Source organism: Ursus maritimus, assembly GCF_017311325.1.
Source record: "Ursus maritimus isolate PB19 chromosome X unlocalized genomic scaffold, ASM1731132v1 scaffold_X1, whole genome shotgun sequence".
In the NCBI taxonomy this organism is placed as follows: Eukaryota; Metazoa; Chordata; class Mammalia; order Carnivora; family Ursidae; genus Ursus; species Ursus maritimus.
The window spans coordinates 89,101,036-89,126,826 of NW_024423319.1; the positions used below are offsets into that span (position 1 = coordinate 89,101,036).

Here is a 25,791-nt window from a genome sequence, read left to right on the forward strand (position 1 = left end):
ATCAGCTCCGCTTCTCAGGGTCACACCATCTGGTTAGAGCATGGTCAGGGCTGAGGTTTGTTTTGTAGCCTGGGGGAGCCCTGGGGGAGGAAAGCTTGCTAATCAGAAATGGCTGGGCGCTATACTTCCCTTCCTCCTTTGTAGCATCCGTGGTTCTCAAAGTGAGGTTCCAGGCCACAAGCAACAGCAGCACTTGTGTGAACTTGTTAGAAATACAAATTCTCCTGGCCTCACCCTAGACCTATTGAATCAGACGCTCTGGGGGCAGGGCCCAGCACTTTTGCGCTTTAATGAGCCCTCCAGGGGATTCGGAGGCAGCTCCTGTGAGAACTTGCAAAGCTCTCTTAAGTCTTTCCCAGGATTTGATGCGAGTGCATCTTTCCTCTGAACTGGAAAGTCATTCAGCAAGGGTAACGTTGACCCAAGCGGTTCCAGAGCGAGCCTGGTAGGCCCTCTGGGATCTCAGCACAGCTAGGTAACCCCTAGAGCTCTTCCGGGTTCGGGACAGTGTGGGGGTGTGGGGGTCACTAATCTCCTAGGAAACTGGGTAGACAGAGATGGGCTCATAAACACTGCAAAGGAGTCCCTCTGAATGGTGAGATCACAAGGTGAGCTTTTTAGTATCTTTCTTTCTTTCTTTTTTTTTTTTAACCCTCAGGTGCAGAGGGGCGAATTAACAGTATTCCTCCATTTGTGTCGGATTAACACCACCGATCCCCATCAGGCCTGTTGTGTGCAAGCCGGCATGGGTGCGTGTGTGTAATTCATCTTATCTCTGCTCCCACCCCTCCCTCTTCCCATAGACAGTCATTTTAATGTATATCTTTTCCTTCGTATGGGCTCTTTTCCATAAACATGGTTTTGGGTGTGTGTGTGTGTTTTTTTTAAGATGTTATTTATTTGGGAGAGAGAGATACAGAGAGCTCTAGAGAGAGCAAGCACGAAAGGGGAGAGGCAGAGGGAGAGGGAGAAGCAGGCTCCCCACTGAGCCGGGAGCCCGACCGACAGTGGGGCTCGATCTAGGGCCCCAGGACCCCAGGATCCTGACCTGAGCCAAAGACAGACGCTTCACCGACTTGAGCCACCCAGGCGCCCCACTGCGTTTTTTGTTTTAATGTGAATTGTAGAGCCATGTAACACACATATGGAAAAACTCAGAAATCCTAAGTGCACAGCTGGATACATTTTCACAAAGTGAACACACCTTTGTAACCGGCTCCCAGCTGGAGAGAGAACGTGACCAGTGATCCAGAAGTGCCTCGTGCCCCTTTCCAGTCACTACCTCTCCGAGGGTAATTTGTATCTGGACTTCTAATGGCCCAGGTTACATTTCCTGTTTTTGAAATTTATATGAACGGCACCTGTACATATTTTGAATTTACATTAATGGTATTGGCTTATATGTATGTCACCCTGTTTCTTACCTTTTTTTTTCCAGTAAACATTTTTTCAGATCCGTTCCTGTTACTACGTGTACATATAACCCGTTGCTTCTAATTGCTGCGTGATATGCCAGGGTACGCCTCCACCATCCTGAACCACGATCCCTGTCCCCATGACAAACGCCCAGACTGCCTGGGCATCCCCGTCCCCACAAACAGGACTGTGACAAACACCTCGTGCACCTCCCTCGTGGGTCTCCTTCGTGGACCGGTCCGAGCAGTTCTGTGGGATTCATGTGCAAAAACGGTTAACAGGTCAGGATGACTGCTTCTCCTTAGAAACGCCTGCTGCCCAGGTTGGCCCTTGACTGGTGCCTGGGAATCGGGATTTCGGGAGGGTTCCCCCCATTCCCTATCTGATGAGAGTGGCTCACTGTGCCTGCACTGCTTTATGTAAACAGTGAACCATCCCTGTTCTCTCTTCGTACATCGACTTGGTGAATCATTTGAAATCAGCTTGTCTGTGTCATGGCGTCTCTGCCCTTATTCTGCCTCGAATGCCATTCTCATCCTTCATTTGCCTTTCTGATCGCTGCTTCAGAACTGGATTCACTGTTCACCTACAGAAATTTCCACCACCTGGAGGAAGTTTCTAGGGAGCCAGGGGGATGCCACCTCCAAAGTGAAGCACTAGTTGGAACACCTCGTACCACTTACAATCAAGAAAAAGGCACAGTGGTTCATGTTGAAACAGTGGAATAATGTTCCCTTCTTTCCTTCTAGGCTCTTGGCTGAGACCCCCTTGTAATACAAGATGGAGTAACAGGAGAAAAACAAACAGAAGTTTAATAACATGCATACCTCCCGTATACACGAGAGACACCCAGGAAAACTGCACAACTCCCCAAAACGGCAGAAGCCGCCCCCTTAAATACCATCTCCAACGAAAGACAAAAGATGTTGGGTATGGGGAGTCAGTCATGGGAGCTGATCCAAAAAAGCACAGTCAGTAAGGGTAAGGTTGTCATGCAGATTTAAGTCGCAGCCTTCTCCATCGATGAGCTTCTAGATTTAAGAGTCATCCCCTTCTTCCTGGTACAGCCAGAGAGACACACTTGCGAATGGAGATTTCCCTTACACCTGTAAACCTCTCTTCCAAAAGGGTACCATCTACCTAGTTTTCTGAGCTCCACTTGTTGGCAGTTCCTTGAAAATCATCCACCTATCAGGATCCTTATGCCAAAGAGACGTATTTTGGGGTGGCAAGTGATGTTCCCCTATAGTGTCATTTTGGATTTAAAAGGCGACCCACAGCCCATTCTAGCAGGCGCTCTGATTCAGTTGCTGAGTAAGGCGGAGGCAGCCAGTTCTGAGCGGACCCAGAGCAGGAGACCGCTCCGCTGCGGTCAAGGCTCTAGTATAAGCCGCCCGGCTGAGAGTTCTCAAAAGTCTCTCCGGACGGAGACGCTGTACAGAGGCCCTGGCAAGCCCAGATAAGAGAATCACACACAGACCCTTGGCGTTCAAAGCAAGGCTGTGCCCTGTTCTGCAGCCAAATGTTTTCCTAGCTTTCCACCGGACGCCTGATCATGGAACCTCGTCAACATTTTGGTTCACCGCTGACTTGTAGGAAACTTTCCACAGATAGCCATGCTCCGTGCCTCAAGTTCCTTGCACTGAATTTGTGTTTTATTGAACTGGATTTGTAGCCATTTGCCTTGCTGAGCGATCCAACTGTGTTGACCTTGTCTTCCAACTAGTTGTGTGATATTGAGCAAATGAACTCAACGGTTGAAAAGTGAGAGTAATAGCACTGCTTTGCAGTGTTGGTTTCAGATAAAGTGTGTAAAGGGCTTAGCACGGGGGCCCCAAAACAACAGTGTTTATTAACACGGGGTTGTTAAGAACTCAGTATGGTGGTTCATTTAAAAAAATGAAGCATAGACTTACCACGTGATCCAACAATTCCACTTCAGGGTATGTCCCCACAAGAATTGCAAGCTGGGACTCAAACAGATTTGCACACCCACATTCGTAGCAGCATTGTTCACGACAGCCCAAAGGTGGAAACAATCGAAACGTTCAGTGATGGATGAATGGATACACAAAATATGGCATACACATCCAATGGAATATGATTCAAGCTTTTAAAAGGAAGGAAATTCTGACACATTCTACAACATGGATGAACTTTGAAGACCTTAGGTTAAAATAAGCCAGACCCAAAAGGGCAAATATTGTATGATTCCCCTTGCATCAGGCACCTGGAGTTTACCAAACTCATGGAAAGCAGAAAGGTGGTTGCCAGGGGTGGGGTGAGAGAGGGAAATGGGGAATTACTGTTTAATGGACACGGATTTTCAGTTTCGGATGCTGAGAAAGTTCTGGAGGTGGACGGTGGTGACGGTTGCACCACACTGAGAATGTACTTAATGCCACTAAATGGTACATTTGAAAAATGGTTCAAGTGGAAATTTTATGTGATGTATATCTTACGGCAAAAGGTATGCAAATAAAATGTAATTAAGGTGGCTTTAAAACGAGGTTGTGACCTTCGTTAAGAGAGGTGAGTGCATCTTTTATTTCTTTAGTGTCAGTCAATTAAAAATATTCATGGAAGCCTGACAACAGTATGTTGTCTAAGATGGAGAGCCTGACCCCACAGAGCTCATGTTCTAGATGAGTCTACCTCTCTCCATAGTGCCTGGTGAGATGTGTCAGACACAGGGGAAGGGCGTGTTGAGTGGTGACAAATATTTGCACGGGGCTCAGTAGCTTTTTGCTATCACCTCTAAAGCAGGCTTTAGGATTTTCTGAGGGCAAGGTCCTTTTCCTGCTTAGCTGTGGTAGCCAGCCTCCAAGATGGCCTCCAGTGATCTCTGCTTCCTGGTATTCACGCCTTTGTGTAATCCTCTAGTTGAGTGTGGGTTCGCTCAATAAATAGAAGAAGGCAGAAGTGATGATGTGTGATTGGAAAACTAGGTCATAAAAGGTAGAGTGGCTCATCTCTCAACATCTCTTTCTCCCCCTCAGTACTTACACTGGGGGAAACCTTGTCCAGAGAAGCCCTATGGAGGAGCCAATGTGGCAAGGAACTGAGACCTCCGGCCAACAGCCGCACGAATGAGCTTAGAAGCAGATCCTCTAGGTTCAGTCAAGTCTTGAGAGAGTAGAGCTTGACTGCAGCCTTCCCCCCAAGACCCTCTGAGCCAGAGACCCCAGATCACTGACCCTCAGAAACTGCGTGCCATGATAACCATCCATTATTTTAAGCCGCTAAGTTTTGGAGCCATTTGTTACACAGCAACATATAATTAATATCTTCCCCCATCACAGCGCAGTGGTTCACAGTTGAACCCAGATAGACTCTCTGGACTCAAATCCTGGGTAGACCACTTCTAAGCTGCGCGATCTTGAGCATGTAACAATTTTCCTGTGACTCAGCTTCTTCGGTTATAAAATGGGGGATACGACCTCATTAGGTTGGGAGGATTAAATAAATGCGTATAAAGTGCTTAGCAAAGTGCCTGACATATAATTAGCAGTCCGTAAATGGCCACTGTTATTGCGGTCATTATTATAGGTGATGGGAGAATGGCACAGTCAGTGTGGGGATTAAGGGTGCCCGTAGCATGATGCTTTTGACCTCCAGGGAAAAGGGGCAAGGAGTCTTTGCAAGTGCTCCTAAAACGGGGCCCCATGGTCTTGCATTGAAGCAGGGCATTACTGGCCTCTACTTACTGCAGATGGGGCCATGCCGCCGGAGTGGGGAGAGGCAGGCCTTAGGGACAGTTCCATGGATGCCAGGCTCAGGAGCATGCCCAATCCTTGGGTGAAGCGGCCACCATTCAGAACAGGTGTCCCCAGGTTTTCAACAGCCCTGCTCTGGAAAATGCAGTCAGAGAATGCTTTAGACTGGTTGGACTGTGGCTAAAACGAGAAATGCTGGGATTTCTGGGTTCCAGGACTCAGTTGGTGTCATGTTCCCTTTTCCCAAAGGAAAAACATTTGATTCCAATTTATTGGTAGGCCCCCAAAAAACTTTTTCCCTCAATTGCAAGGTATGATGTAGCGTGTCCACCCAAAGAGAGAAAGGGTGGGAAAAAGTAAACAGGAAACTTCTACCATCAAAGCAAATTGGGGTGGGGGGGCAGGGGGATGGGCATTAAGGAGGGCACTGGATGGAATGAGCACTGGCTGTTCTATGCAATGGATGAATCACTAAATTCTACCTCTGAAACGAACAACAACAAAAAAAGCAAATTGAATTGCTAAGTGAAAGAAGCCAATCTGCAAAGGCTACATGCTGCACGAGTCCAACTCTACGACATTCTGGAAAAGATGAAACTATGGAGACAGTAAAAGGATCAGTGGTTACCAGAGCTTAGGGGGAGGGAAGAACAGGCAGAGAGCAGAGGATTTTTAGGGCAATGCAATTAGTCTCTGTGATACTATAATGGTGGATACGTGTCATTATGTCAGTGAGCCCTGTTGCTCAACTGTAGACCCCAACAATTACAACCAGAAATAGACAAGCCCGCTTAACTCAGGCTCTAACTAAAACCCATTGTGCTTATTTCTTATCACACTTTCTTGAGGCATTGACGAAGATGTTTTGCAATGACTGGAACATTCCAACCACCAGACCAGAAAAGTCCTGATACCAACGGAATGCCTAGGAGGCCACACCCCACACGTCCTCTTCCCACCCCATGATCATGGGCTGAACACATGCCGACCCCTACGCATGATCACGCGCTCCCTGCCTGCTGTCTTGCACATATCCCCCAAACCTCTCTTTAGAAAATTCTAGGTGTCCGTCTTGCAGGTGGAGAGGTCGCTTGAGCCTGCCACCCCACCCCCCGCTCCGTTGCCATCAACTCTTTCCCTTCCAAACCCTCATCCCTGGAGTTACTGACTTCTCTTCCGGCGAGTTTATCCAAGTTTGTTTGGCAACGGTGTTGGCATACTTAACCAGGAACTGGGCTTTTGACTTGTCTAGCCCCCAATCTCCCCGGGATCCCCCTGGACGGAGCAGGTGGCCCGGGGCAGTGCGAGGGCTCACCTGTTTGTTTCCTGAGTGAGTGGCTGTGATAGATGGGTCAGTAACACTTACACATTTGTGCAAACCCATGGAATGTACAACACTGTACAACACCAAGAATAAACCTTAAGGTAAACAACAGACTCTGGGTGATTATGATGTGTCAACGTATGTCCATCAGTTTAACCAATGTGCACTCTGGTGGGGGATGTTGACAAGGGCTGGGGGCAGAGGGTATATGGAAACTCTTCCTTCCCAATTTTGCCATGAACTTAAAACTGCTCTAAAAAATAAAATCTACGTTTTTAAAGTAATATGAGAAAGGAAGCTTTGATTCAAAGGCATATTATTTAGAAGCCTGTTGAGTCCAAGAAACAGGAGTTTCGAGCTCATTGAACTTCAGAAGGTTATAGTTCACAGGTGCCTGGTGAACCAGAAGACAGGGACTATTGTTACCAAAGATGGGGGGGGGGGCTGCAGTGGGCCTCAGAAAGGGCAAGAAGGCCTGCGAGCATAAGCAGAATTCCTGTGGCCTGCCCCTCGAAGTGCTAGCAGCATTTTATGCTCTGTCTCCCCCTTTCTCTCTTCCCCTCTCTCCCTCCTTCCCTTGGCCTTTTCTTCTGGCAGACTGCTCCCTCGGCCTCCTCAGGCCTACAGCCTCCCACAGCTCCCCTGTTTACACGGAATGGCGTCTGGCTCTTCAGAGACACTTTTTCCCTTTCTCCACCCCAATCCTAAATTCCTGGGTGAGGGGACTCTGGTGGCCCTGTACCTTGGGGGCAGGTGTCTGCATCCTGCCGCAGCACCCCTGGCCAAGATGGGTGGAGGTGGGGGCCTGGGAGCCCAGCACTTCTCATAAAGTGAATGGGGGGGGCGGGGGTGGTACTAGGAGGTGGTGTAGACGGCTGGTGGCTTTCAGCTGGGCCTAATTCTGCGACATGTGACAATCGTCCCCTTAGGAGCAGGAGCATTACGTGAGCTGCTGGCATAACTCTGCCCCACTTTCTGGGCTTGCTGCTGGTGCCCGCTTTCCCTTTTGATTTAAGGCCTTGCAGGGGCTCTGATTTGGAGCGGGGCATTGGAGGAATTCTTTACCGCCAACTAGCCTTAATTCCTCCTTCTTACATAACCAAATGGCAACCGAGAGGATGTTTGGATTCGGCTTGTTTTTTTTTTTTTCCTCCGTGCAGGAGTTTATTTATTAATTAGTGTGCAAAAAAATAAATAAATAAAAAGGAAGTAATAAAATAGCCTTGTTTATGTTCTGGTCCACGTGCCGTCTGCTCACTTGTCTGCAGCCTGGCGTGGGGAAGCGGAGCGCTCAGCCCCGGGGGAGGGGGCCCGCACCGAGGGTGTCCGCATCATCCGCTGCGGATGCGACCGGCCAATGCAATTCATTCCTCTCCCTCCTTCCCCGCTACCCGCTCTCCCCCTCCCCCTTCTCTCGCCTCCCTCCCTCTCTCCCCCGCTCACGCCGCGGGGTCTGGGCGCCCTTGCAAGGGAAGAAGGCTTCCTGCGAAGGTGGCTTCGAGGCCGGAGCGCTCGAATGTCATTCCAAACGTCTTTAGGAAGCGGGACGGGACCGATAAGGCGGTGGAAGGTTGGGCTCCAGACGGCCTCGGGATGGGGGGCGGGATGATGCAGCTCACAGCCGGGCCGCCCCCCCCCCACCTCCCCGGCCGCCTAGGGCCCCGCTGTGGACAGCGCTGGTCCCGCCCCCGGCCCTCGACGCCGCGCTCCGTCACCCCTTCACTTCGGGGCTGCGCGCGGGTGTACAGCCGTCGAGGATCAAAGCCCAGGGGTGCCGGGACTCCCGGAGAGTGTGACTCAAAGGGGCAGAGGTTCCCCGCTCCCCAAAGCCTGGGCGTCCCAGGGCGACTGGGAGCCCAGGGCGCCGCCCCCCGTCCCCTCGCAAGGCTGGAGGAAGGGATAGAAGGACTGCTCGATCGGTCTAAGAGAAGCTTCTGGCCCCTCCCCGGATGATTTGGAGCGGTTCGTAATTCAGGCTGGCCCGCCTTTTCCGGCCCCTCCCAGCACCCTCACCCCCACCCCGAGGACGGGGCGCGCGCCTTCGGGCAGGCGGGCCTGGGCACAGTCGCTACTGGAGCCCGAGCGTGGGCAGGAGGGCGGGCGGGAGAGCCGTGCGCGCCGTCCGGGAGGCGGGCCTTCCTCATCGGCTCCTCCCACTCCGGGGAGGATGGGGGGTGGGGGGCCAGGGGCGCCTGCCCTGTTGGAGCCCCGCCCTGCTGGAGCTCCTACCTTGTTGGAGCCCTGTTGGGGGCGCCAGCTGCCTTTGGCGAGGCTTTTGGATGTGGATTCAGGCCCGGCTCCTCATCCTTGTTCAGCTCATGGGACACCCAGAAAATGTATATTATATAATATCTCAATGACTTTCAGGGGTGAACTGGAGAGTATTTGCAGAGTCGAAATGGGGCCTGGTGGGGGAAAAAATGATTTCATTGTGTGTATTATGCAATCAGGTAAAGAAAATGAAATATAAACTGTTAGAAATGGCGTTAAATATTCAGTATGTATATACGGTTTCCTAATGAAGTCTTCACAACCCTCCCTTTATTTTCTCCTTTATACTATGGAAAATTTCACACATACAAAAACTAGATGCGTAGATAATGCATCTTCAGCCTCAACAGTTATCAAGGTAGGGTCAGTTTTGTTTCATCTCTCTCCCCACCCACTGCCCCCTCCTGTTCTTATCCTTTCTTTTTCTTTTTTTTTTTTAAGATTTATTTATTTATTTTAGAGAGAGAGCAGGGGGGAGGGGCATAGGGAGAGAGAGAGAGGGGATCTCAAACAGACTCCAGGCTGAGTGTGGGGCCCGACTTGGGGCTCAATCCCACGACCCTGAGATCATGGCCTGAGCCAAAATCAAGAGTCAGAGGCTTAACAGACCAAGCCACCCAGGCACTCCCATCCTTTCATTTTTTTAATGATAAATTGAGCTTGTGTTTCAGTTAGCCTTTGCTGTGTAACAAGCCACCCCAAACTATACTGGCCTAAAACAGCAATAGTCCATGCTTTGTCACAATTGTGCTGGTTTGGCCGGGCACTTCCTCTGTGGGTTTTGACTGGACTCATTCAAGAGGGAGGCTCAGCTGGGCTAGAAGATCCAAGATGGCTTCACTTGCACGTCTGGCTGTGTGGACTAGGACACCTCAGGTCTCCTCTCCTTCATGGCTTCTCCTGTTCTAGTAGGCTAGATGGACTCTTACGTAGCAACCTGAACCTTCTAAGGGAATCAGGGCAGAAGCCTCAAGCTTCCTGACTTACTGTGGGAGCCCCAAGTCACTTCCACCTCTTTCTGTTGGCCGAAGCACGTCACAGGGGCAGCCCAGACTCTCTGGTATTGGGGTGGAGAAATAGCCGGGTCCCTGGATGGGAGGAAGACGTGGGAGGACCTACTGCACAGTGCAAAGGAGCATGGGAGGGATCGGTGGCCTTTAATCAATCTACCACAGTTTGCTTTCATCAACATAACTTTTTATATAAGGTTTAGTGCTCGCAATGGCCACACATAATTCCCGATCTAGACTTTTTGATGATTAACACTTGAATGCTTGACAGTCCCCTCAAGGAGAAACTTTGTTAGCGCAGGTAAGCAATTGACTCTTTTTTTTATCATCCATTTAAAATTGTGCAACAGTTGAAATTATATTTAAAGAATCTGGCAGCTCTTCCTTTAGCGGACAGATGAAATGTTGAAATTTCTTATTGTAATGCAAATGGATTTTGAAACCAAATATGTCTCTTCCTATTAGGCACTTAAAATAAAGATGGTCTAATTGGCGGAAGGCACATGCATCAGAGAGCTGCCAACCTGTGGTTGGCGTGGACACCACGAAATTGCGCACCAGCCACAAAAGGAAAGAGGTATCTGGTACATGCAGAGATGGTGTTTCTGGGCATGCTGTGGGGCCCCCCTCTACCAGCCTCATACTGCACTGCCAGAACTGTGTCCGTGCCAACGTCTGGTGGGACAAGAGCGGGCATGGCCACAAACTCCAAGTGAGGGTCTCCGATTAGTTTTCAAACAAGCCAAAGGAAGAGCTCTCCAAAGTTTGTAGTTACTTTTAGCAGAAATGTCACAGTACTGAAGATTCTTCTTTCGATGGAAGATGATGGATTTTGCCTTAACTTTCTTGTCCTTAATACCCACTCTGTTGCCACCCAATGCGATGGGGATGTTTTCACAGACTTGTACCAAATCTCTATGCCAGTCAGGCACATCCTTGGAAGCAATGCTCGGTGTTACATCAGACACTGGGTTTGTATATAATAGCCATCTCTCCGTCCACCAAATTTCTCCTGACACCCTGGATTCCATACATTGGACTTACTGCTCCTCTGCTGGTGTGGAACACAAGGCAATGGGCCTCAACCTCCAATGCAGTCACATACTTCTCCAATTCACCAGTCAAATGACGTTTCACGAATGTCATTTTTTTCCAGCACCATCATCACCAACCAAGACAAGTTTGAACTGAACTTGTGATTCTCCTCCAGCAGCTTCCAGAAGCATCCACTTGCCCCATCTGACCGAGGGCGCTATGACCATTATTCTTGCATTTACTGTTAACATGATAGCATTCGCCATCTGTGCACCCTCCTGCAGAACTAGGCAACAGTCTACAAGACCACCCTCACTTCTCATGCCAGCTGCAGAGTTCAGGGGTCCCCAAGACCATCCTCAGTTTTGATTATTTGCTAGAAGGACTCACAGAACTCACTGAAAGTTGCCACACTCACAGTTATAGTTTATGACAGTGAGAGGACACTGATTAAAATCAGGTAAGGGAAGAGACACAGGGAACAGTCCAGAAGGGTCCAAACAGAGCCCTTCCAGTTGTCATCTGCTGGTGGCATCATGGATAGCATTAACTCCTCCCAGCAACTATGTATGACAATACGTAGGCATATCACCGCATATCACCAACCAGGGAAGCTCACCCGAGCCTCGGTGTCCGGAGTTTTTCCTGGAGCTCAGTCTTATACACATGGCCGATTGCCCCCCCACCCCGGAGGCTGAGCTGAGACTGTGTGACCCAAAGCCCCCACCATAAATCACATTGTTACACTATCTAGTGTGGTCCAGGCCCCCTTGGAACCAAAGACACTCTTACCAGGCAAGACACTGCATGGGTTGAGACCACCTCTCAGGGGCTAAAGGCAAAGGCCACCCCTTTCTCTGAGCAAGGTTCATTCCTCACCACACACCCCTCATTCTGCTTTTCCTCTCTCTCCCTTTCTCCACATCCCTTTCCCTTCCACCTTTCCTATCCTAGGCTGGGGCCTTACACTGTTATCATAGGGGGTTTGAAGTTCAGTGAAAAGGAGGGGCATCTCAATAGTTCCCTCCCTGGGGTCTCCACACCTTTGTGCCCAGGGCGCCAGGTGGCAGAGGCCAGCCACACTGCTGCCTGCTAGCTGAGCTCAGGGAGAAGGCACACGGATGTGGAAAGCGCAGACGGTCTGGGAAGCTGGAGGGGCTCTTGATTCCCCCCACAACCCAGCCAGCTGGGGCCTGTCAGAAGCATCGTGCCTGCTCTCCGGAGTATGACAGGACTGACACAAAAGGGATAGAGAGGGGGCAGCTGGGTGTCTCAGTCGGTAAAGCATCTGCCTTCGGCTCAGGTCATGATCCCAGGGTCCGGGGATCGAGTCCCACATCGGGCTCCCTGCTCAGTGGGGAGCCTGCTTCTCCCACTGCCTGCCGCTGCCCCTGCTTGTGCTCTCTCTCTCTGACAAATAAATAAAATCTTAGAAAAGGGGGGGGTACAGTGGGTGGGGCCTGAGCAAGTCTGTGCTAAGTTGCCTGTGGCACTGACCACCACTTCCAAGTCCAAGTTGAACCCTGAGCTTCAGGCAGAGTAAGATCTTCCACCACCACACCCTAGGAGACCAGGCCTCTTGGAGATTACATGGACACGTGACTCTGGGAAGCATGGTCGCACCCAGCATGTGGGACAGAAGTATATGATGAAGAATTTGGAGCCCCATCAATCTACCTGTTCTAAGAGTAGGTGACAGATTGTTTCCCAAAATGGCCACAACTAAAAAAGAAAAAGGCCACAATTCCAGTTGTATGAGTAATCTAGAATAGTTGAACTCATAGAAACAGACAGTAGAATAGAGGTACCAGGGGCTGAGGAAGGGGGAAAGGGGCCGTCACTGTACAGAGTTTGAGTTTGGGATGATGAAAAATTCTGGAGTTGACGCCATCTAATGCTGGTGAGAATGTGGAGCAACAGGAAAGCTCATTCATTGCTGGTGAGAATGCAAAATGGTGCGGCCACTTTGCAAAGTAGTTTGACAGTTTCTTACAAAACTGAACATAGGCAGGGCGTCTGGCTGGCTCAGTCGGTGGAACATGCAACTCTCCATCTTGGGGTCATGAGTTCGAGCTGCACGTTGGGCATAGAGATTACTTTTTAAAAAGTGTTAAGACAGGGGGCGCCTGGGTGGCTCAGTCATTAAGCGTCTGCCTTCGGCTCAGGGCCTGATCAGGGTCCTGGGATCGAGCCCCGCATCGGGCTCCCTGCTCTGCTGGGAGCCTGCTTCTTCCTCTCCCACTCCCCCTGCTTGTGTTCCCTCTCTCGCTGGCTGTCTCTTTCTGTGTCAAATAAATAAATAAAATCTTTAAAAAATAAAAAGTGTTAAGAAAAAACCACAAAAACCCATGAAACCTAGGCTTACCATATAATCCAGCAAACGTGTTCCTTGGTATTTACCCGAAGGCGTTGAAAGCTTATGTCCACACAAAAACCTGCACACAGATGTTTATAGCAGCTTGTTCATAATTGCCTAAACTTGGAGGCACCCAAGATGTTTTCAGTAGGTGAGTGGATAAACAGTGGTACATCCACACAGAAAACATGATTCAGCACTAAAAAAAAATGAGCTGTCAAGCCACGTAAAGACGTGGAGGAAGCTTAGATGCATGTTACTAAGTGACAAAAGCCAATCTAAAAAGGCTACACACGGTACACTTCCAAGTATATGCCTTTTTGGAAAAGGCAAAACTATGCAGACAGTAAAAAGATGGCCGCTCCTAAGAAGCGGTTGCCAGGGGTCGGGGGAGAGGGAGGGATGAATAGGCAGAACACAGAGGATTTTTTGAGGCGGTGAAAAGAAATGGTCCTGTACTAACTGTAAAAGTGCTAAATGAATAAAAGATAGCATTTTTAAAAATGTCTATTTAAAAAAAGCTCTGGAGGGGCGCCTGGGTGGCACAGCGGTTAAGCATCTGCCTTCGGCTCAGGGCGTGATCCTGGCGTTGTGGGGTCGAGCCCCACATCAGGCTCCTCCGCTATGAGCCTGCTTCTTCCTCTCCCACTCCCCCTGCTTGTGTTCCCTCTCTTGCTGGCTGTCTCTATCTCTGTCGAATGAATAAATAAAATCTTTAAAAAAAAAAAAAAAGCTCTGGAAATGGATGGTGGCGATGGTTGCACAACAATGTGAATGTATTTCATGCCACCGAATGTATACCTAAAAATGGATAAAAGGGTAATTGTGATGTTATGTATATTTTAGCATAATACAAAAAAAATTTGTTTTAAGTAAGCTCCATGCCCAGTGTGGGGCTTGAACTCACGACGCTGAGATCAAGAGTTACACGCTCTACCGACTGAGCCAGTCAGGCGCCCCACAATATAAAATATTTAAAGAAAACATATGGCCACAATTATTACCCTCCCTGTACCTGTACCCGTCCTCAATGCAGAGCAGCTCCTCCCACCAAGAGGCGTAGCCCTTGAACCTGGTCTTGGGACTTGTTCTGACCAATCCGAATACCAAACGTCATGCCTGGTCCAAGCCTCTCAAGAAGCCTTGGGCATTTTTGCTGTTTCCGTTTGCTCTCCTGCCACCCAGCCACCTCCCTGTGAGCTGACCCAGGCTAGCCTGCTGGGGGATGCCCAGGCCATTCCAAACCAGCCTGCCCCAGCCACCCTGGCACTGGAGACTGTAGACATGGACATGAGTCACGTGCATCAGTGGCATCAAGCCCACATCGCCAGTCCACAGAATCAAGAGCTAAATCAAGAGTTAGATGGGGCACCTGGGCGGCTCAGTCAGTTAAGCATCCGACTCTTGATTTCGGCTCAGGTCATGATCTCGGGGTCCTGAGATCGAGACCCCTGCATCAGGCTCCATGCTCGGTGCAGAGTCTGCTTAAGACTCTCTTGCTCTCTCTCTGCCCTTCCCCCCTCGCTTGCATGCTCTCTCTGTCTCTCTAAACAAAACAAAACAAAACAGTTGGTGTCTTAAGGCACTAAACTTGGTGGTCCATTGTTTTGTAGCAAAACCTACCCGTCTCAGAGTACGGTGATGGAGGTAAATAAGGACTGTCCTGGTGAGGACCCTAACCCTCTCGGATGCTGATTTCCCGTAAGTTGGAGTGTTTGAGGGACACTGGCCGCTAAGGGTTCTGGGAACACATTTGGAGATAGCTGTTACCTTCACTGATGCTGAAGAAGCCTAGAACTTCTTGGAGGTCAAGGTCCCAGCCTTATGGGTTCTTGGATTTCAGAATCCAGTATGAAAGAAAGTGGGTGAGTCAGAGAGCACCTAGCCAAGAACTTCCGGTCTGATGGCGGTGAGCATGGGGATAGGAAGGGGTTGGGGGCCCAAGCTGGCCCTCCTAAGAAGCAGGCCCGCCTACCTGCTCTCCCTCGAGCCTCCAGGATGCTGTGCAGGCAGCCCGCAGGCAGGCTGGTGGGCCCACTCTGCTTCCCCTGGTGGGAGGCTCAGATGGGCCAAGATTCATGCTAAATGCGGAGATTCTTACTCAGAGCTGGGTTTCACACCTTCTGGCATTCAATACTAGCCTAGTTTTTAATAAAAACAACACTATTTTGGTGCCGTAAACCTATTTTTCACCATCTGGCATACCCTTATGCCTCTTATGTTTTTTTCTTCTAGTACCGCCTGACAGGAAAAAACCATCATGGGACTAGAAGCTCCCTACCAAGGAGGATATTACTGCACATTTAAATGGACAAGGTACCTCTCTGCAGGCTGCGGCTGCTTTACTCTGAGCAGTAGACTTTTAAAAACCTCTTTCTACAAATGTCAATAGAACAAAAGAAGTTTGGCTCGTGAAATATTAAGATAAAAAATAAGTTTGATTTTTTTTTTTTTTGCATAACAGATGATGACGATCTAAAAATATGCAAGAGGCTAACGAGGAAGAAAAACCACTCCTTCTGTCTGAGGGGAATGGCAAAATAATGGCCCAAAGCTGTCCTCTGCAATTCCTTTGGGGGTGAGAGTAAAGGAATGGAAAGCATTGGGGAAACCAACAGGAAAATAAGCTTTAAAAAAAAATTTTTTTTTTAATTTGCAAGCAATCTCTACACCCAACGTGGGGCTCGAACTCACAACCTCGAAATCAATAGTCACATGCTCTACCAACTGAGCCAGCCAGGCACCCCAGGGGAAATTGGCTTTGTTAGTAAAATTAGCTTAATTAGGAAAAATAATTCTCATCGGATCTAGCTTTTAGCAAATTGATGGGCATGTTATGATTCTATGTATTTTCTGGAGTAGTCTGATGTCAGACTTATGTTCACCAGCACCCATTTGCCCATAAGAAGAGCTCCTCCTGGGGAGGGGGGTGGGGGAATGGGATAGGCTGGTGATGGGTAGTAAGGAGGGCACGTATTGCATGGTGCACTGGGTGTTATACGTAACTAATGAATCCTCGAACTTTACATCAGAAACCAGGGATGTACTGTATGGTGACTAACATAATATAATAAAAAAAATTAAGATTAAAAAAAAGAATTAAAAAAAAAAAAAGAAGAGCTCCTCCAAAGCACACAAATGTCTCTAGCAAAGGGATCTTGTGCCTGTTTTTACTCAGTGAGCCTGTGGTTCTTCTTGGTTGTCGTGTATGTGAGACGAGTGTGTCTGTGCATGTGCATGTGAGCGCGTGTGCACATGGATGGGAGGGTAGATCCAGGTTTTGTGGTTGTTTGAAGGGTTTATGATTTGGGGGAGGATAGAAAGATAACTTATTCCGTTTTTCTTCAGGCGTAGTTGATGGAAATTTGACTTTCATTACTGATAGTTTAGAAAACTTCCGGCTTCGCAATTTGTTATTAGTAATGTTGTATACATTTGGGAGACTGCTGTCAAATATGGGGAAACCTCTATCAAGTTTCTTTTATATAAAAGCTGTACATTTTCAGGGCATATCAAGGATTCAAATTCAGGGACCAATTTTAAATACTCTGAATTGACAATACTCATCAGCCAACTTGACCTCAATGTCTTGTCGAGGTCTATTATGAGATTTCTGTTATCTTTGTCAATGTCACTATTTTGGTCAAATCAGCAAGAAATTTAAGTATTTTCCCATTGTATTCGTATACTTCACTTCTTTTCATTAAGTAGATTATTAAACCAAGAACCCATATATTACCTCTATTCAAAATTTATCGCTTTCTCCTTTGGTATGATCTGAAAAAAAATTTGTTACAGTTTATTTTTCCAGAATCATTTCTATTGGTTACATATGGACATACCTGAAAAATCATCTCATTTTATAGGGAGTTTGCCATTATATTCACTGCATTTTTGATGATATTCTCGAGAGGACAAATTTCTGTTTTGATCTGCTCACAAGTTTAGGCATTTGGTGATTGGAAGAATTTCCCACAGACTAGCTTCCGGCTCTGCACATTTCAAACCTCATTTCTCCTCCTCCCACGCCCCAGCTGCTGTAGTGCTCGATGTCATGATGCCAGGTGGGCAGTGAGATTATTCCCGGAAGTCATTCCTACCCCGGGATGGCCAGCAATAACTGCGTATGTAAACAGTTCTCATTAAAGGCACACTCCATGTATTCTCAACTCCACTTCCCTTTGGCCAGCCCCCGAAGGTCCTCGGCCTCTCCAGGACCAGAGGGGAAAAGTGTGACAGAGAGTCAGAGCAGGAAGAGAGCGATCTTAACCAATTACAGCCCGAATAGTTGACTTCTGCAAATTGTACCCACACACATGACCAGGTGAATACATTTCTGGGGGCCTCCCCCTGAAAGGTCTTCAGCAAATGAGGTGCCCTGACACTTCAGCTTCATTAGCTCCTCGCGGGTGTGAGTGTGCGAGGGCTTTTTGTTTTCTTTCTTTAACGAGCGGCAGCGGAATACCAAAGGACCGACTCCGGAAGGCTCGGATCCGTGTCTGCCTATGACCTTGAACAACCGGCCCTCCTCGGCGTGCACCTAGGTTCCGCACCTGCCAGCCTCCGGCGCGCGCAGGGGCCCCCTAGCGCCAACCCCGCCCCGGCCGTGCGGCCCCGTGGCCTCTAGAGGGCACCACACCCTCATCCCGGAGCACTGGCCGCGTGCGCTCGGTTGCCAAGGGCCCCGCGGCGGCTCCCGGCTGGACCTGCTCCCGGGAACTTCCGGTGCTCTGAACGCAGGTGCTCCGCGCGGCCGTTCGACGCCGGCAGAACCGAGGTCAAGCCCGCAGGGCCTGGCGCGGACCCCGCTCGGGTTTGAACGACTGCACGTGATGGGGCAGGAGCCTCAGGGAACCGGCCGCCTTCCTCTTTGAAGTTCGGGGGACCCTTTCAGGTGCACAGAAGAGTTTTCCTTACCCATGAGCCCCCCGGGGGGAAAGGGCCGGGACCCCTGCTGAGGTCTGCGGGCGACGGGAGGGTGGCTTCCCCCCGCACTAGGCCTCCTGGGGACTTGGGCAGCCGTCAGGTTCCTAAAGCGTACAGGACATCCCTGCTCTTGGTTTGGGGTGTCTGGGACCTGGGAGGGTGGCTTAGGCGGTGATCCCGGGGTGCTTGTGACAGGGCGGGACTATGCCCAGGCTATGGCCTGGGAGGAGGGCCCACCCCGCGGGGCAGCCCCCTCCGAGGCTGGCTGGCTTGGGTCTGGGAGCCGCGGTGTAGCTCAGGTTTTCAACAAAGTACTGTCTTCGACCCCTGGGCCTCAGGGCCCCCGAGGGGTCTCCGGGAGACTGTCCAGAGCTCCCCTTCCAGGCCTGAGTACAGGGTTGGGGTGAGGAGGCAGAAGCAAAGGATTCAGGTGAGAAAATCACTGTGATAAGCGTGACGATCATCAGTCCCCACAGCTGAGCCCTGGATAGCCCCGCTTCAGGTGTGGGAGGCTGCCGGGCCTTTGCACGCGGCGCATTCACAATAGCTACTGGTTGGGGCGCGGGGGTGGGGGTGGGGGAGAGGTGGCGGGAAGTGTTGGCCAACAGAGAAGGTACAGGAGGGTATCTGTGGAACCCGCGGGGGTGGGGGGCTGTGGGGGGGGGTGAGACTTCCTTGTAACCACAGGCAGGAAAGGCACACGTGTCTGTGTGTGTGTGTAAATAAGCAGAACACAAAAGTCACTGTTTTAATCATCTTAAAGTGTACAGTTCACTAGCCTTCAGTACAGTCGCAGTGTGGTGCAACCATCAACCTTATCTAGTTCCAGAACATTTCTATCACCGCAAAAAGAATCCGGTACCGTTCGCGGTCACTGCCTGTCCCCACCCCTCTCCCAGCCCCGGGCAACCACTAATCTTTCCGTCCCTGTGGATTCGCCTGTTCTGGATATTGCATACAGATGGAATCATAGACTGTCGGGTGTTTGGCATCTTTCCCCGAAGCGTGCTGTTTCCAAGGTTCATCCGTGTCCTAGCGTGTGCGGGTACGTCACCCCTTCTTGTGGCCGAAAAATACTCCATCGTGTGGACATGGTTGTGCTGCGTTCTGTGATTGGGCACTCGAGCCGTTTCCACATTTGGGCGATTCTGAAGAGAGACACATGTACCTTTCCTCTGTGTCTTGCCCTCATCTGGGGGTTCGCCTGGGTCCGGCGCTCCCTGCTGATGCTCGGATGCGAGCCGCTCTTCCAGCGCCTGCCCGCCCCGCCCCCCCCAGCCCAGGGAATCTCGGGGCTCATCAGGCTCGGCCTCAGGCCCTGATAGAAAGCAAGAAGAGGGGAGACTGGCTGCCTGTGGGGCGGGGAAGGGTGCGGGGAGCCTTTGGAGGCCCCGCCTGGACTAGCTGGCTGACATGGTCCTTCTTTGCCAGGGGAGGGGGACACATTGTGATCGCCAGTTCTAGGAAAGGTAGCCAATCTCCCCTTTACTTCCAGAATTCTCTGGGTGGGGGAGTCTTGTCTCCAAATCCACACGCAGGGAATCTTTCCCCGGCCTGTGGATCTGTGAACAAACCAGGTCAAGGTAAGACTTTAATAGCCTGGGGTCCTTTGACCTGTCAGCTCTTCTAGTTACAGAAAATAAATCCACCTTCGTCCTCTCTGTTCCACCCTGCTCTTGACTATGAATCAGCTGCACAAGTGACAAGAGCAGCCCCATTCCAACTCCGGTCATTTGGAATTCAGCATTTCCTAACTGACATACCATGGGTGAGCTGCTCTCAGAGTTCCAGGTTCCATCTGGGGAAAAAAAAATTGATTTTATTTTTAAGTTCTAGAAATAACATACAGTGTTATATTAGTTTCGGTTGTACAGGTAGTGATTGAACAATTGAATCCATTACTCAGCGCTCATCACAAGTGCCCTCCTTCACCCCCTTCACCGATTTCACCCAACCCCCCACACCTCCCTTCTGGTGACCATCTGTTTGTTCTCCAGAGTGAGGAGTCTGTTTTTTGGTTTGTGTCTCTTTGTTCTTCATTTATTTCTTAAATTCCACTTATGAGTGAAATCATATTGTATTTGTCTTTCTCTGACTGATTTCACTTAGCATATTACCCTCTAGATCTATCCATGTTGTTGCTAATGGCAAGATCTCATTCTTTTCTATGGCCGGGTTGTATTCTATTGTGTCTATATACCACAACTCTCGTCTGCATTCAGCAACTGACGGACACATAGGTTGCTTTTGTATCTTGGTGATTGTAAATAATGCCGCAGTGAACATAAGGGTGCAGAGATCCTTTCGAATTAGTGTTTTGCTTTTCTTTGGGTAAATAGCCAGTAGTGGAATTACTGGATCCTGTGGTAATTGTCTCTAAGTTTTAGAGGAGACTTGATACTGTTTTCCACAGTGGCTGCAGCAGTTTGCATTCCCAGTGCACAGGTGTTCGTCTTTCTCTCCACAGCCTCGCCAACCCCTGTGGTTTCTTGTGTTGTTGATTTTAGCGGTTCTGACAGGTGTGAGGTGGTAGCTCGCTGTAGTTTTGATGGGCATTTCCCTGATGCTGAGAGATGTTGAGAATCTTTCCATGTGCCTGTCGGCCATCTGGACGTCTGTCTTTGGAGAAATGTCTGTTCATGGCTTCCGCCCGTTTTTACATTGGATTATTTGGATTTCTTTTCTTTTTTTTTTTTTTTTGGTGTTGTATGATTCTGTTTTTTAAATAATTTTATCATTTCAGTGAGTAATTTTTAAATCTTATTGAGTTAATGATATAGACATGTTGCAAAAGCAAAAGATATGAAGGGTTTATATTGAAAAATGTGCTGCTTCTACTGTCAGTTCATGTGCATACATTTTTTTCCCTTAGAGGTTACCAATTTTACCATTTTTTTTTTTAAAAAAGGTCTAAAGATTTATTTATTTGAGAGGGAGCATGAGCAGGGTGGGGGGAGAGGCAGAGGGAGAAGGAGAGAATCTCAAGCAGACTCCCCATTCAGCGTGGGGCCCAACTTAAGGCTTGATCCCGTGACCCTGAGATCATGACCTGAGCCGAAACCAAGAGTCAGACACTTAACCAACTAAGCCACCCAGGCGTCCCCGGTGTTTTAAGAATTATTCTGAAGATGTTATAGGAATAAGAAACACACATATATGTGTGTATGTGAATGTGTATTTTTCTTGCTAAAATGGTGGTTTAGTGTAAAAAATGTTCTGCAAGTTGTATAAGTTCTTTATATATTTTGGATACTAACCCTTTATCGGATATGTCATTTGCAAATATCTTCTCCCATTCAGTAGGTTGCCTTTTTGTTTTGTTGACTGTTTCCTTTGCTGTGAAGAAGCTTTTTATTTTGATGCAATCCCAATAGTTTATTTTTGCTTCTGTTTCCTTTGCGTGAGGAGACATATCTAGAAAAATGTTGCTACAGCCAATATCAGAGAAGTTACTGCCTGTGCTCTCGTCAAGGATTTTTATGGTTTCAGGTCTCACATTTAGGTCTTTAGTCGATCGTGAGTTTATTTTTGTGTATGGTGTTAGAAAGTGGTCCAATTTCACTCTTTTGCATGTTGCTGTCGAGTTTTCCCAACACCATTTGTTGAAGAGACTTTTTCCCATCGCATATTCTTGCCTCCTTTGTTGTAGATTAATTGACCATGTAATCATGGGTTTATTCCTGGGCTCTCTATTCTGTTCCTTTGATCTATGTGTCTGTTTTTGTGCCAGTACCGTACTGTTTTGATTACTACATCTTTGTATTATATCTTGAAATCCAGGATTGTGATATCTTTAGTTTTGTTCTTTTTCAAGATTGCTTTGGCTATTCTGGGTCTTTCGTGGTTCCATACAAATTTTAGGATGATTTGTTCTAGTCCTGTGAAAAATGCTGTTGGTATTTTGATAGGGATTGCATTAAATATGTAGGTTGCTTTGGGTGGTATGGGCATTTTAACAATACTGGTATTCCCAATCCATGAGCATGGAATATCTTTCCGTTTGTGTCATCTTCAATTTCTTTCTTCAGTGTTTTACAGCTTTCAGAGTACAGCTCTTTCACCTCCTTGGTTAAGTTTATTCGTAGGCATTTTATTCTTTTTGGTGCAATTGTAAATGGGGTTGTTTTCTTCATTTCTCTTTCTGCCACTTCATTATGAGTGTATAGAAATGCAGTAAATTTCTGTATATTGATTTTGTATTCTGCAACTTTACTGAATTCATTGATTAGTTCTGATAGTTTTTTTTGGTGGAGTCTTTAAAGTTTTCTATATATAGTATCATGTCATCTGCAAATACTGAAAGTTTTATTTTTTCCTTACCAATTTGGATGACTTTGATTTCTTTTTGTTGTCTGATTGCTGTGTCTAGGACTTCCAGTACTATGTTGAATAAAAGGGGTAAGAGTGGACATCCTTGTCTTGTTGCTGACTTTAGGGGACAAGCTCTCAGGTTTTCAACATTGAGGATGATGTTAGCTGTGGGTTTTTCATATATGGCCTTTATTACGTTGAGGTATGTTCCCTCTACCCCCTACTTTGTTAAGAGTTTTTATCATGAATGGATGTTGTACTTTGTCAGATACTTTTTCTGCATCTACTGAAATGATCATGTGGCTTTTATCCTTTCTCGTTGGTGTGATGGATCGCGCTGATTGACTTGTGAATATTGAACCACCCTTGCGTCCCTGGGATAAATCCACTTGATCGTAACGAATGATTTTTTAAAATGTATTGTTGGATTTAGTTTGCTGATATTTTGTTAAGAATTTTTGCATCTGTGTTCATCAGAGATATTGGCCTGTTCTCTTTTTTTGTGGTGTCTTTATCTGGTTTTGGAATCAGGGTAATGTTGGTCTCATAGAATGAATTTGGAAGCTTTCCTTCCTCATCTATTTTTTGAAATAGTTTTTGAAGAATAGGTGTTAACTCTTCTTTAAGAGTTTGGTAGAATTTCCCTGTGAAGCCATCTGGTCCCAAATTTTTATCTGATGGAAGTTTGTTGATCACCGATTCAATTTCATTGCTGGTAACCGGTCTGTTCATATTTTCTATTTCTTCCTGATTCAGTTATGTTTCTAGGAATTTATCCATTTCTTCTAGGTTGTCCAATTTGTTTCCATATAATTTTTCATAATATACTCTAATAATCCTTTGTATTTCTGTGATGTTGTTTGTCATTTCCCCTGTTCATTTCTGTTTTTGTTTGAGTCCCCCCCCGTTTTTTTTAAATCAGTGTGGCTAAAGGTTTATCAACTTTGTTGCTCTTTTCAAAGAACCACCTCCTGGTTTCATTGATCTGTTCTATTGTGTGATTTTTTAGTTTCTATTTCATTTATTTCTGCTCTAATGTTTATTACTTCCTTCCTCCTACTTGTTTTGACTCTTGTTTGTTCTTTTTTTTTTCTGACTCCTTTTGGTGTAAGGTTAGGTCATTTATGTGAGATTTTCCTTGCTTCTTGAGGTAGGATTGCTATAATCTTAGAACAGCTTTTGCTGCATCCCAAAGATTTTGGACCACTGTATTTTCATTTTTGTTCATCTTGATGTATTTTTTAATTTCCTCATTGATGGCTTGTTTGACCCATTCATTGTTTAGTAACATGTTATTTAACCTCCATGTATTTGTGTTCTGTCTAGGTCTTTTCCTGTGGTTTATTTCTGGTTTCATAGCGTTGTCTTTGGGAAAGATGCATGATTTTATTTCAGTCTTTTTGAATTTGTTGAGACTTGCTTTGTGGCTTAATGTGATCTTTTCTGGAGAATATTTCATGTGCGCTTGAAAAGAATGTGTTTTCTGCTGTTTGGGGATGGAATGTTCTGAATAGATCTGTTAGACCCATCTGGTCCCATGTGTCATTCAAAGCCTCTCTTTCCTTGTTGATTTTCTGTTTGGATGATCTATCCATTGATGTAAGTAGGGTGTTAAAGTCCCCTACGGTTATTGTTTTACTATTGATTTCTTCCTTTATGTTTGTTAATTGCTGCTTTATGGAATCTGGTTGCTTCCATGTTGGGTGCATAAATACTTACAATTGTTAAGCCTTCTTGTAGGGTTGTCCTCTTTATGATTATGTAGTGTCCTTCTTTGTCTCATTATAGTCTTTATTCATTTTATTTTATTTTGTTTTTAAAGATTTTATTTATTTGACACGGAGAGAGTGAGCACAAGTAGGGGGAGCAGCAGGCAGAGGGAGAGGGAGAAGCACACTCCCTGCCGACCGGGGAGCCTGATGTGGGGTTCGATCCCAGGACCCTGGGATCCTGACCTGAGCCGAAGGCAGACGCTCAATGACTGAGCCACCCAGGAGCCCCTATTTTGTTTTTTGTTAAGTAGGCTCCATATTCAGCATGGAACCCAACGTGGGTCTTGAACTCACGACCCTGAGATCAAGACCTGAGCTGAGATCAAGAGTCAGACACTTAACTGACTGAGCCACCCAGACACCCCTACAATCTTTATTTTAAAGTCTATTTTGTCTGAAATAAGTGTTGCTACCCCAGCTTTCTTTTCACTTCCATTTGCATGATAAATGTTTTTTCGTTCCTTCACTTTCAATCTGCTTGTGTGTTTAGGTCTGAATCACTTTTCTTTCTTTCTTTTTTCTTTTTTTTTTAAAGGAGACCAACATTCGTTTGCCAACTTTGTGTTTTGGCAAGTTGGAGAATTAAAACAACAACCCACTAGTATCATCATCATAGAAGGATGGATATTTGAATTTTAAAAGGTTCAAAGATCCTATAATCTCATAGGACAGTCTCTTTAATGGAGCAATTTCAGGTTTATGAAAATCTTACTGTGTTGTTTCGATTTCTCTCATCTGCCTCATTTTGACCAGACAAATCCTCAGAGTATGAGGTTTAGGGAGCAGCCCAGTGTTTAGAAACTGCCCCTCCCTCGATTCCTCCCTTAGGGGCCCTGGGAGCTTCCCATCTGGTTATCTTGTTTCCTTCTTTAGTTATTCTTACTAGTTTGTTTTTAAAAAACTTTATTGATTTACTTAAAATAAAAATTAAAAAAAAAATCTTTTGAGGCACCTGGCAGGCTCAGTTGGGACAGCATATGACTCTTGATCTCGGGGTTATGAGTTTGGGCCCCACGTTGGGTATAGAAATTACTTCAACTTTATTGAGTAATAATTGACAAATATAATTGTATATAGTTGAAGTGCACAACACGATGAGTCGATGGACATGTATATAGTAGAGGGGTTGTCCAGATCAAAGTAACACATCCATCTCCTCCCATCGTTGAAACATACTTGGCTCTGTGTGTGTGGCGAGCGTGTTTAAGATCTATTCTCAACTTTTTTTTTTTTAATTTTATTTATTTATTCGACAGAGAGAGACAGCCAGCAGAGAGGGAACACAAGCAGGGGGAGTGGGAGAGGAAGAAGCAGGCTTCCAGCGGAGGAGCCTGATGTGGGGCTCGATCCCAGAACTTGGGATCACGCCCTGAGCTAAAGGCAGACGCTTAATGACTGAGCCACCCAGGCGCCCCTATTCTCAACAACTTTCAAGTCTACAATGATATATTAATTATAGTTACCATGCGGTATATTAGATCCTTAGACCTTATCTTTTCTTTTCTTTTATTTTTAAGTAATCTCCACACCCAGCCAGGCGCCCCGACCTTATTCTTCTTAAAATTGATGATTTGTACCCTTTGACCTATATCAGCCCATGTAGGTTTGTTTTCTCTTCCTTCCTTCCTTCCTTCCTTCCTTCCTTCCTTCCTTC

The 25,791-nt window shown here is 47.2% G+C and overlaps 2 long non-coding RNA genes, 1 other non-coding gene and 1 pseudogene across 3 annotated transcripts in view; 2 read left to right on the top strand and 2 right to left on the bottom strand.

Annotated features, from left to right (window-relative positions):
• Positions 1 to 10,245: 10,245 nt before the first annotated feature.
• LOC103679217 lies at positions 10,246 to 11,038 on the bottom strand (annotated as a pseudogene).
• A 3,639-nt stretch (positions 11,039 to 14,677) lies between these two features.
• Positions 14,678 to 15,825, top strand: LOC103679210. The gene is made up of 3 exons (XR_572869.2): positions 14,678 to 14,829; positions 15,364 to 15,444; positions 15,593 to 15,825. It is a non-coding gene; the product is annotated as an uncharacterized LOC103679210 (long non-coding RNA).
• TRNAN-AUU lies at positions 15,798 to 15,870 on the bottom strand. The gene has a single exon. It is a non-coding gene; the product is annotated as a tRNA-Asn (tRNA).
• A 1,901-nt stretch (positions 15,871 to 17,771) lies between these two features.
• LOC121103324 overlaps positions 17,772 to 25,791 on the top strand; it is a 24,200-nt gene continuing 16,180 nt past the window's right edge. Inside the window, exon 1 of the long non-coding RNA XR_005835480.1 lies at positions 17,772 to 18,022. This is a non-coding gene — a long non-coding RNA (uncharacterized LOC121103324). The remainder of the gene's footprint in view (positions 18,023 to 25,791) is intronic.